General features: G+C 44.4%; 1 long non-coding RNA gene across 1 annotated transcript; it reads right to left on the bottom strand.

Annotated features, from left to right (window-relative positions):
* Nucleotides 1-776: 776 nt before the first annotated feature.
* Nucleotides 777-12,444, bottom strand: LOC111095903. The gene is made up of 3 exons (XR_005359566.1): nt 9,761-12,444; nt 8,944-9,178; nt 777-1,574 (listed from the first exon to the last, which is right to left on the bottom strand). It is a non-coding gene; the product is annotated as an uncharacterized LOC111095903 (long non-coding RNA).
* Between the last annotated feature and the right edge of the window lie 294 nt (nt 12,445-12,738).

A 12,738-nucleotide genomic window follows, 5' to 3' on the forward strand; every position in this document is an offset into this window, starting at 1 on the left:
AAACACAACCATAATTACCATCATTACTACACACATGATCTCATTTAATCTTTTCAACAGCCACAGGAAGCAGATGTCCATTGGACAGCTGACAGAGGCCCCTACTTGGTGAGCACATGTGTAGGTAGAGCTAAGAATATTGGGTACTGACTTCTCTACTGGGGAAGTCATTGCCACACATTCATCTCTTGACACCAACACCTCAGTTTACCAGACCCCATGGATGGCTGTGATGGTTCATTTTTGGAGTCACTTTGACTAAGCTGGGGCACCTGGGTGGCTCAGTGGTTGAGCATCTGCCTTTGGCTCAGGGCATGATCTCAGGGTCCTGGGATCAGGCTCCCTGTGAGGAACCTGCTTCTCCCTCTCTCTGTGTCTCTGCCTCTCTCTGTGTGTCTCTCATGAATAAAGAAATTAAATCTATTTAAAAAAAATTTTTTTGACTAAGCTAAAGGATGCCCGGAGAGCTAGTAAAGTGTAATTTCTGAGCGTGACTCCAGAAGAGATTACCATTTGAATATGTAGACCGAGTGAATGCAGGTGGACCTCATCCAAGGCACTGAGAGCCTGAATGAAGAGAACAAAACAGTGAAGGAAGGGTGAATTGTCTCCCTCTGCTTGAGCTGGAACCCATTGGTGCCCTTGGTTCTCTGACTTTCAAACTCAGACCAGGACTTACACCATCGATCTCCCCAGGAGAAATAATCAGTGTTCTCTACAGAAGCAGAACCAGTAGGACATATAGAGAGATGTTGAAGAGGACATTTATTATAGGAATTGGCTCATGTGCTTATGGAGGCTGTGAGATCCTATCGTCTACCCTCTGTAAACTGAAAAATTAAGTATAGTTCAGCCTGAGTCCGAAGGCTCGAGAATGCAGAGACCCACTAGAGCCAACCAGATGGTCAACTGGAGCCCCAGGGCACATCAGCACCAGCACCCAGCAGGATGTCCCACAGGCCTGCTCATGTACAGGTGCATTGGCCCCTCTTGCCCTACCCCTGAGACACATCCAGCAAAACACTTGTCAGTTGAGCTTGACACTGAGCTGCCGGGGAGGGCTCTGAGGTTTCGCTGGGCCGAGGGCAGGTAACTTCCTTATCACCTGAGCAGTATTCACAGCCCAGTTCCTCCTCACCTGCCTTTGTCCATTTCACACACATCTCAGCGTGGTCTTTGAGAAAAGGGGAAAAGCGTGCCTGGCACTGAATGGTGTTCACTGTGCATGTAAATGAGGTGGGCTCATCTTGGCTTACAAGTGCCAAGCTCTAGGCACCTTTATTTCCTGCTCATGAGGCTTGGATGGTTCTGTGGCACTAGATGCTTAGAAGAGGGGAGCAGAAGGCAGCTGGCCCATGACTCGTGCATGCTCGGCCCAGGTCAGAGTCAGGCTGGGTAGGGGTGAGTCTGGGTATGTCTTGTGGCTGCTTCTTGGAGGAGCTGAGTTCTGTTCCCCAGGGTCCTCACACACTCTCCAAGAGGGTCTCTCATGAGGCTGCAGACAGCACCCTTGCCAAGCAGCCCAGGGCAGTGGCGCACAATGGAGGCCTGTTCCCGTGGAAGCCAGGAATATTCTATGAGAAAAAAGCAAGAGGAAAAAAATGTCTAAATATCTGTTTTTGCTTCCTACATCTCACCCACACAAAACATTAACTTCATACCAAGCTCCCACTGGATCGGTGTCCAGGGACTTCAGGCAGCCCTACAGCAGGTCAGGAAGGAACCAAGGAAAGCTAGCCATTTCTACACTAGCTCTGGCTGCATGTCAGCCCTCTAGCCTTAGCCCCATGCTTCATGCTTTCAGGGTTTTTTGTGGGCTGGTGTTTTGGTTTTTGTTGTTTTTTTGGGTTTTTTGGTTGGTTAGTTTTTGAGTTTTTTTAGTTTTTGATAGAATTATTTGCCACAGTTGTATTCCAAAGGTGCCAAGAACGGGATTTTTTTTTTCTGATTTGCATTCTTCTCCTATTTTTGGTATTATGTATTTTTTAAGTGCAAAAGCCATTACCTTAACTGGCTACATGAATTGGTAAATTCATGTTTTGACCCTCCTTATCACACCTGCTAGAGATAACCTAAGCCACAGCACAGCTCCTACCGGTTTGGCTGCAGGCAGGGTTATGACCTTCAGGGTGGTGAAGGAATGCAGCTTTTATTGTATGATCACCTTGTTATGAAATAGAACCTTTAAGAAGGAAGGTGGGTGGGGCACCTGAGTGGCTCAGAGGTTAAGCATCTGCCTTTGGCTCAGGTCGTGATCCTAGGGTCCTGGGATCAAGTCCTGCATTGGGCTCCCTGTAGGGAGCCTGCTTCTCCCTCTGCCTGTGTCTCTGCCTCTCTCTGTGTCTCTCATGAGTAAATGAATAAAAAATCCTAAAAAAAAAAAAAAATCTTGTCAGCTAACAAGGAGCTTACATTCCATGCACCATTCTGATCACCTAAGAGAAAAGAGGGCAATTTTACTACCTAAAAATCACTTGCCAAAGTCTCAGTGACAATCAGAAGAAAAAAAAAAAAATACAGAAAAACCCTCTGTGCTTAGTCTTATCAGAAGGTAAGAGAGATTTCAAAGCTGCATTAATGAAAACAATTTGATTCTGGCACATAAACAAGCAGACAGATCAATGAGCCAAAATGAAGAGTCCCAAAAGATACTGGAAAACAGAATAATTTAATGTGTAAAAAAGGGCAATCATTAAGGGATAATGGATTATTCTACAAATATTATTGGAAAAGCCAGCCAACCATTAAGGGAAGAATTAAACTGAATCTTCTTTATGTCCTTATACTAAATGCCCTCATATTTCGTGTTTAAAAAAGAGAAAAGTCATGAAAGTACCAGAAAAGAACATGAGATCATTTTTAATGAAATCTTGGAAGAGGAGAAAGTCTTCCTAATTAAGACAAAACTAAGAAGCCACAAATAAAAATACTGATGAGGTTGACTATATAAATATTTAACGTTTCGTCCATACCAAAAATGATGTCAGAATACAAATGAAAAGATGGGGAAAATATTTGGAATACAAGTTATGGATAAAGGACAAATATATAAAGGGCTTACCATGAAAACAGGACTCAGGAACCACAAGCCAAAGGCCAACAACTCAAGTTTTTTAATGAGCAAAACATATAAACAAGAAGTTGACACACACGAAAGGGAAGCTAAATGGCGAATAAACAAATGCAAAGAAAACAAAAAAAGCAAATTCAGATCTATAAAATTTGTTTAAAAAATTTGTGTTGTTACCAATTAGGTTGACAAAGATCAAAACTTTGATAATATGCAGTGTTGCAGAAGATGTGCAGAAGCCAACATTGGCCTCGGCTATGGAAAGAAGTGTAGACAGGTGTGACCTTTTCCAAATATCTGTCCAAGTAAGAATGCACAGACACGGCAGCTGCACTTCCAGGAACTCATCGTGCAGATGTCCTCACGCATGTGAGCAGAGACAGGGCATCTACAGCTTTGTCGGCCCTAGCTAGAACCTGGAGCCCCCCTACACACTCACCGAGAGGTTAAATTGGTTAAATGCTGCTTACATGCATTGTGAGCATTCACACAAAAGTATACTCAGCAGCTGGGTAAACAGATGCAGTGGTTATGTGTTCTAAGAGAAATAACCTCCAAGGTCGCTAACTGGAAAAAACAAGGAGCGGAACAACACGTATGCTGTATGACGTGTCCACGTGTGCATTTGGGTACACACTTGTTTGTTTGTTCAACAAAGCTTTACTGAGCAGCTGCCACATGTGAGCAGCTTTTCTTTTTTTTTTTTTTTAATTTTTTTTTTTTTTTTTTTTTTTTTTATGATAGTCACAGAGAGAGAGAGAGAGAGAGAGAGGGGCAGAGACACAGGCAGAGGGAGAAGCAGGCTCCATGCACCGGGAGCCCGACGTGGGACTCGATCCCGGGTCTCCAGGATCCGCCCTGGGCCAAAGGCAGGCGCCAAACCGCTGCGCCACCCAGGGATCCCCGTGAGCAGCTTTTCTAAGCAGTGAACAAAATAGACGAAATTTTCTCATATCAGCCTTTATGGAGCTCACATCCTTATTATATTCGATTTTAGTTTCTTATATCAATGGGGAGAAGAGTAATTGGAATAGGTCATTGGCCATAAGTCACATGTGGACAACAATGAAAAGATGAGGGGTACAGGGAGGGGTGCCCCTGTCAGTCAAGGTCTCTGAGAAAAGCCAAGGCTTGAGGAAGATGAGGGAGAGGGGCTTCACACCTGGATAGGGAAGAGCAGGCCTGCCAGGAGGAGCAGCAAGGGCAAAGGCCCCAGTGGCAGGATAGAGGAAGAGCCCAGGGCCAGAAAGGCTGAAGCAGTGGGTGCCAAGGAGAGCAGGGGAGAGGTGGTCCAGAGGAGAGAGGGCATCGATGAGCATCGGCTGTTTGAGGGACTCTGGCTTAACACCCAGAGATATGACATGATCTGACCCCAAGTTTTAAGAAAATAGAAAATTTCCAAACAGATGCACACCAAACCTAATGGTGGTCACTTCCAGGGAGGGAAAGAGTGGGAGGCCGGCAGGGAGGTGTGGGAGAGAATTACTTTACATCATATTCTGTGGCCTGTTTTCTTCGTTTTCCTGTGGAAAATGTTTTTTTCCATTAAGAGCCCTTTTGCCTTGTGTAGAACACAAAATGAAAGACCATCCCCCAAAAAGGGACCCCCCCCCCATTCCTGGATGGCTCAATAATCTCCAGGTTGCCTGGGTGACATGTCAGATTAGGTTCCCCTCCAGGGCATTGGGAGTAAGGTCCCAGGTAGAGAGGTGCAGGTGTCTGGGGTGGGACGCCATTGGCATGTACAGGAATTAGAGGGGATGTGAGCTGTCCTTCAATGCACTGCACACAAAGATGGTATAAGTAGAAGGGAACAGAGTGATGCTAAGAGATGAGTTCAGGAAGTTGCACAAAACCCAAGTCCTGCCTCTCCTAGAACCCACACAAAGCCAAGAACGCCCTGGAAGGAGGACATAGATGCAAACATCATCTGCGTAATGTGTGCTGGGCAGCAGGGTGTGGGGGGATGCGTTTTGAAAAAATTTTTAGGAAAACCTATGGTTCATGAATATTTTTAAGGAAAAGATTTATAGAGGGGCGCCTGGGTGGATCTGTTGGTTAAGCATCTGACTCTTGATTTCGGCTCAGGTCATGGTCACAGGGTTCTGAGGTGGAGCCCCATGTCAGCAGGGAGTCTCTTTGAGATTCTCTCTCTCCATCTCCCTCTGCCCCTCCCTCCACTTGCACATTCTCTCTCTCTAAAAATAAGTAAATAAATCTTAAAAAAAATAAAAGAATTGTAGATAGCAGTCCACTTTTGAATATACCCAGGATGCCCTACCCTGTCCTCCACACCCATTCATATCACTCTGTCTCTTCAAGCCTGGTTCTGAAACCCTCACCTCTTTCAGAAAATTCTCTCCAGGGAATTCCACCTACCTTCATCCGTCTACCAGGAGATGCTCAGCACTCAGGCCACCAGGCCCACTTCCCTGGTCTATGGCAGATGTCAGCAGTGGACCTGCAAGCCTTGGGTGTATTGAAATCAAATACTCGACCACATCACTGGGCCTCTCTGACCTTCTGTCTCCTCATCTTCAAAATGATTGCATGAGATTAAAGGATCTTCATAAAATGATCTCGAACAAATCTACTCACTCAATCACTCTGTAGTTCTAAAGCAACTGGTTGTGGGGATAGCCCATGACCCAACCCAGAAAATGAGTTACTGCAAATGGAGCCCAGAAGCTCTGAGCAGGCCCAACTTTGTTGTAATAAGAACACAACCTTTCACATTGATGACTTTGAAGGGAACAGCTCTCCCTTGTATGAAACTTCCTACAAACACTTTAAAAAATTGTTTGTGAGGTCCTCAAAGACAAGCCTTTCATCCTACTTTCCCTCATCTGCTCCATCTTTTAAGACTGAGCATTGAGTTATTGATAAGCCAAGTCAGTGAGAAAGGAAACCCAAACCAGTTTTTGCCTCTGCTTTTAGATTCAGCTGTTGCTCTGCCTCAAGCCCTGCCATGGCTGTCCGTTGTTCTTAGGAGAGAGGTTTGGTTTTGGTTTTGGTTTTTCGAGGTGACCCACCTTTACCCTCTACCTATCCACCCCCTAGCTTCAACTTGGATCATTCAGCCCATCAACCTTCCCAAAGTGAGCATCTCAAAGTGCTTTTCAGACCACCTGCATTGGAATTATCTAAAATTCTTGTTTAAAGTGCAGATCTCTGGGCCCCCATCAGACCTACTAAATCATGTTCTCTCAGTGTGGGCCCCAGGAATCTGCATTTTAGCACATGCATAAGGCAATTTGCAAGAACTCTGAGGTGTGAAAACCACTGCTTCTGCTCAGCCACTTCGACCTTCTTTTAATGTCTCAAGTGAACTAAACTTCTTCCCACTGAATTATCTAGTGGTCTGTAAAAAATTACTCCAAAATTTAACAGCTTGAAGCAATCAATGCTTATTACATCACTGTTTTTGTGGTGAAGAATTTAGGAAGCCAGACACTTCTGGCTTAAGGTCCCTCATGAGATCTCAGAGGTGTTGGCCAGGGCCACAATCCCTTGAGGGGGTTGGAGGATCTGCTTTCGAGCTCTCTCCATGGCTGTTGGCAGAAGGCTTCATGGACTTCTCCATAGGGCTGTTCACATGATGTGTGGCTCACACAGCAAGTGATCCGAGGCAGAGAGTGGGCACCCAAGACTAAAGTCACAGTCTTTTTATAACCTAACCTTACAGGGGACACACCACCACTTCTGCTGTGATGCCACTCATTAGAAGGGGGTCACTAAGTCCAGCCTCACACTCAAAAGGAAGAAAGCAAGCTCTGTGTCTTGAAGGAGGGAGTATCAAAGGATTTGTGGACATATATATTTTTTTAAGATTTGATCTATTTATTTGAGAGAGAGTGAGAGAGCAAGAGAGAGAGAGCAAGGTGAGGAACAAAGGGAGAAGCAGACTCCCCAGGTCCCAGGATCATGACCTGAGCCGAAAGCAGACACTTAACTGACTGAACCACCCAGGTGCCCTTGTGGGCATATTTTTTAAAATACTGCTCTATTTCCACATCTTAGCCAATGCAGTTTTTGGTAAGTGAAATGCCTCCCCATCCCCTACACACACACACACACATACACACACACACACACCACACATGCACACTTGCCAGACTAAATCCTACTTGCCCTCAAAGGTCGAGTCAAGATCACTTCCTTTAGGAGCTACCCTATATGGTCACAGAGGGGTGGTACAATCGCACAGCTCCAGGTGGCACCATTCACCCGGTAGTCATTGTAGCCTTGTGTTTATTAAAACAATTTTTCAGCAGATTCCTGAAAATATAAGAGGCCTACATTCTTGGATATCTGTCACAATTTTCAGGGGAGTCTTTGTCTGGCTGTAGGCCAATGAAGAGCCATCTCAGGAATCCCACAACCCCATCTTGCATGGCACACTGTAAGGTCCCAGACTTACAGGAGGGCTCCTATCACATGCATGCCCTTTGGGGGACTACAGCCCAAACTCCACTTGCTGACTGAACTCCAGGCTGTGTAGTGTCTTTCAGGAAGTTGGCAGCACTGATGAGCGTGAGCTCTGGTTCTACAGGGCAGAGTTCCATGGTTATTTTCTGGGCACATGCATCCTCAGGTGGGTGGCTGCCCCATGCACTCACTGGAAGAGCTGTGAACTGCCAGCCCACAGATGATCTAGGGCAGGAACTGTGAATCAGGCTGGGCTGATAGATGCCTGTGTGGAGAGGCCATGCTGTCTGGTGAGGAAAACTGAGGTCTGGGAGTCAGATGCAATTTTTCTGCTTGTGTGACGCCACGACATCTCTTAACCTGGATCTTCCCCATCTCAGGGTAATTGAAGCATTAAGTAAAGTGCGTGATCACACTGAAAATTTAGATGCTTCATACAAACATAAGTCATTGTTACACCGAGCCAAATCTGAGGGCAGGTAGGGAAGAAAGGAAGTCTAGAGCTCCAATATTTTGTGGAAATCAAACAACCAAATCGAATCAGGAAGCACTGATTACCATGGAGTGTCACCCAGCTATTGAGAAGAGTGATTTAGATCTCTACCTGTTGACTTTAAGCACATCCATTATGATGTATTGTTAAGTGACAAAAACCAAGGAAATGTGCTACATGGCTGGCACAGTTGGTAGAGTGTGTGACTCTTGATCTCAGGGTTATAGGTTCAAGTCCCACATTGGGTGTACAGATTACTTAAAATCTTAAAAGAAAATGTATTTTATAAGGTCCTGTCTTTGTAAAAACAATCATCTTAATCATAGGAAACAAACTGAGGGTCACTAGAGGTGAGGAATGTGAGGCGATGGGGTAACTGAGTGATGGACATTAAGGAAGTCATGTGATGTAATGAGCACTGAGAATTAAATAAGTCTGATGAATCAGTGACCTCTACGTCTAAAACCAATAATACTTTATATGTTAATTAATTGAATTTAAATAAAAATGTTAAATAATAAATAAATAAATAAATAAATAAATAAATAAATAAATAAATACATTAATATAGCCATTTCTACCTAACAGGCCAGGATTGTCATGTTATGCTACTCAAGGAGTTTCATTCACATTAGAGTCTATGTGAAACTGTGTCCCTCCCCCCATCATTGTGAAGTGGTGTAGTACTCAGCCTGTGCAACTGTACAAGGACCCCTGAATAAGATGCTGTGCAGGGCCTAGAGGCCATAAAAAGAAGAGTGAAGTAGTTACTACCCCTGTTTTGCTTCACAGTTATCCTGTTGTGAGATCACCTGAGTATCAGGATCTCTGATCATCCTGCTTGAGCATTTTAGAGGCCAGAACTCTCCCAATGACAGGCACATGGGTGTCTCAAGAGCTTATGGCAAAAGAAGCTCAAATATGGGGCTCCCCTACATGATAGCCCACTCACCTCAATTTCCTCAGGAACAGATCCTCAAAAGTGGCTGAGACACTCAAGGACATGGGCATGAGAAGGTGAGGAGAGAGGACCCCTCAGGGAAAGCATCCAGGTTCACTGCAGCAATAATCAGAATAGGAGGGAAATTGGAATCAACCTGCACATCCATCAGGAATGGGTAAAGGAACTCTGGCACCTCAAAGCGATCCAAAAGGATGGAGGCAATTTTGTACCTCAATGGGAAGAGCTGTCAAACGAAAAAGCAAGCTGCAGAATATGGATAGTGAGTGATTCCATTAAAAAAGGCCATATGTATTATGATACGTGTATATTATGTATATACATATACTAAATATATCTGTATCTGCTTTGAAAAAGAGTCTACAAGGTTATATGCCAACTGTAAACAATGATTACGTGCTGAGTAGACATCAAGAGGGAGAGACTTCCACTATTTACTCTAGATGCTCAATAAAAGAAGATCAAAAATGTATTGAAGTCACAAAAGCTGAATCTACGTCAGGGGTTCTTAACATCTTTTATATAAGATACATAGGACCAAAAAAGGAAACTAATTATTTTAAAATGAAATAATCAAAATATTGTTTAAAACAGATGTTTTTGTCCTATGGGTTTTATTCATGCATTACGTAACAAGATGTAGCAGCAAGCCTAATGCCTACCATCACTTCAAAAAAGTAATGAGCAATAAGCATGCACAATACTTCAAGATGTCCACAACCATCATGCGGTGTGAAAATGTCTGTAACTCCTACCAGTGACAAAGTTGTAGGTACTGTGAACACTTCACCCAAGTGCTAAAACTCACTGAGAGGTCGGTGGAAATAAAGATGTAATTTTTTTTGTCATCCAAGTTCATGAACTCCTGAATTCTATTCGTGGGACTCAAATGAAGAACTGTGATTGTTTCTGCCATCTAGAAGTTCAGCCCTTGTCTGGGGGTCAATTCCTCCTTTACTTCTGTGAGAGATCACTTTGGAGAATTTGTTGATTCTGTAGATGTAGGGGATATTGATGTAGGGTGTCCAGCGTCAGTGAAATTCAGATGTCTCTCATGGCCTTTTTTCCCAGCTTTCTTGAGATATAATTGATATATAACATTGTTTAAGGTATATAATGTGTTGATTTGATACATTTATGTATTGCAAAATGATTACTACCATAGCATTAGTTAACACCTCCATTCTGTCACCTAATTACTTATTATTTTAGCAAGAAAATTTTAAATCTTCTTAATAACTTTCAAGTATATAATACAGTATCATTAGTTATAATCACCAGGTTATACATTGATCCCTAGAACTTGTTAACCTTGTAACTGGAAATTTGTATCCTTTGACCAATATCTCCCCACTTCCCACTCCCAGGCCCCTGGAAACCACTCTACATCTGTTTCTCTGAGTTCAGCTTTTTTAGATTCCATGTATAAGTGATATCCTGCCCTATTTGTCTTTCTCTGTCGGATTTATAAAATAGATCTTTTATTGAGGCTGTGCCTTCCTTGGTTTAGATAAGAACTTCTGAATAAGTAAATAAGGGCTGCACTTCCACAAATGTGTTCAGTGGTGATTTGGTGGTGATGGTGGCAAAGATAGGGCTACAGATGAAGATGGTGGTGGTGGTGATGGTGGTGAAGCTGATGGTCATGGTGGTGGCATTAGTGGTGGTGGTGAAGGTGATGGCCATGGGAGTGGAGTTGCTGCTATTGTGTGTGTGTCCAAGAGCTACTCACTTTTGGTCATCAGAAGGTATAACTTCCTCACACTCTGGAAACAGGACCATAAAGAGGGTGAAACAAAAGCCCTCTGTTCTGCTGAAGTGTTCTGAAGCCCCAAATGCACTATATTGTGATTGTCTTTTCCAGGCCAGGGAAACTAAACCATATCTTATGAATAAGGGGCAGTTGGCATTCCTGGTGGCAATTTTATTTGCAATAAAGAACAGAGGGAGGCTATTTGACAGGGCTATTGACAGGGCTATTGACAAGGAGGACGGAAGTGGCTTTTGGATCTCCAGGAGTAAGGTGCAATTAGGCCTGGATTGTGAGTTAATGAAGATGCACTGAGATCTGTGTTGGAAGTCGAGCTCTTCCTCACTAGGTAACAGAAATCAGATTAAGATTTGTAGGCCTCCCAGAGTAGATGCTTCTGGTATCAATTACTGTGCTTCTGTGATTCCGAGTCTTCAGAGTAGACTCATTGACTGTTACCATCTGGACAGAGCTGTGCTTCAGGAGGCTTCGTGGACACCCAAAGGCTAGGTTGGGAAGAAGCCAGACAGCACTGACCTAGGACCTAGAGGCAATGCAGTATGTAATACAGTATCATTAGATATAATCACCAGGGTGATTATAGGTACAGACTGACCAGTGGCCACAACGAAGGTTTTCTGGAATATACAAGCATTCCTCAGAGCTACCCCCACAAGGTACCTGGGGACTTCCTGTTGTCTTTGGGTTGGAGGCTCAGACTCTTGGTATCTGAACATTAAGGGGACATGCATCTCCTAAAGTTTGTGAGTTCAAAGTCACCTTGATCACTTATATTTCAGGGAGGCCGAGTCACTTAAAACCAACATCATTTAACTTTGAAATGACAATAATTAATTAATTAATTAATTAAGATCGAATGGAAGGGAAGAGAGTGGAGGGAGGAAGCAGATGGTGCAAGGGCAATGTCAAGAAGGGGGAGCCATGAAACAGCGCACTGCTTTCTCCCTGGGTGGAAATGCACCCCTTGCCCCAAGTCCACAGAGGGGCCTACAGAAACCTGGAAAAGGTGGTAGGAAGCAGGGTTGTCTGTCGTAGAGAAGTGGAAAGGTAGAGCTGATGATCCTTTTGCTCTGGAGACTCGGGGAAGTCCCATTCAGGTCCAAAGGGCCAGGGGCCAGTGCTGGATGCCTGGGCCTGGCTCCTTGCCCAGGGTCCAGTAGGGACAGTAAGGAGCCCTGAGGTCTCCTTTGAACCTGCCTAGGCCAGTCTTCCAGGACAGAAAGGCAAGCAAGGAGTGAGTGTCCTGGAACAAGCAGTGTGCAAATGTGAGCACTGTCTCTGTGTTGCTGCGAGGGGTTGAGAGGGAGAGCCCCAACCCCAAAGCATGCCCGAGCTGGATGATGACTCCATGGTGCAACAGAAACAAACATGAGAATTGGGGCCAAGCGTAAACTGGAGGCAGCTTTGCAGTTTGAGAAACTCACCAGGCCACTAAAAAAATTCAACGTGGCCAAAAAATTTGCCATGACCTCACTTTTTTTTTTTTATGAGCAGCTGTCCTGATACTAATCTTGCCTCTTTCCGTAATCCCTTTTTCATGAGATTGGAGGGAATAGATCAGGAGCCTAAAGCAAATATGCTGTCACAGAACCCCGGGGCTTCTGTGTAACGTGCACCAGGATTGTGATTGTCCGCCGTCTCCACTCCCAGAGGTAAGCCTGAGCATGCCACCTTCACGGCTGGGGCCCCCAGCACAAGCGAGCACTCCGTTCCCATCGGCATCATGGCTGCAAATGTGGGAAGGGGGAGGAGGAATCAGGTCTGGGAAATTGCATCCCTTCTGACAAAGGTGAGAGAGAAAATAATGTCAATTTAGAACCATCATAGACACATGGGTTGGTCGTTAAACAGAGGAACCAGATGTTCAGTTTTCAGAGCCTGCTTCTTGGGCCCCCGAGATCCTACAAGGAAGGACATGTCAGGGGTACATGCTATATTTTTTTACCTGAATCGTTGTATCAGGTCTAAAAGGAACTTTATAGCAAAGCTGCCAACTCAATGCAAACTTTTCTGGT

Source organism: Canis lupus, chromosome 5 (assembly GCF_011100685.1).
Source record: "Canis lupus familiaris isolate Mischka breed German Shepherd chromosome 5, alternate assembly UU_Cfam_GSD_1.0, whole genome shotgun sequence".
Taxonomy (NCBI): Eukaryota; Metazoa; Chordata; class Mammalia; order Carnivora; family Canidae; genus Canis; species Canis lupus.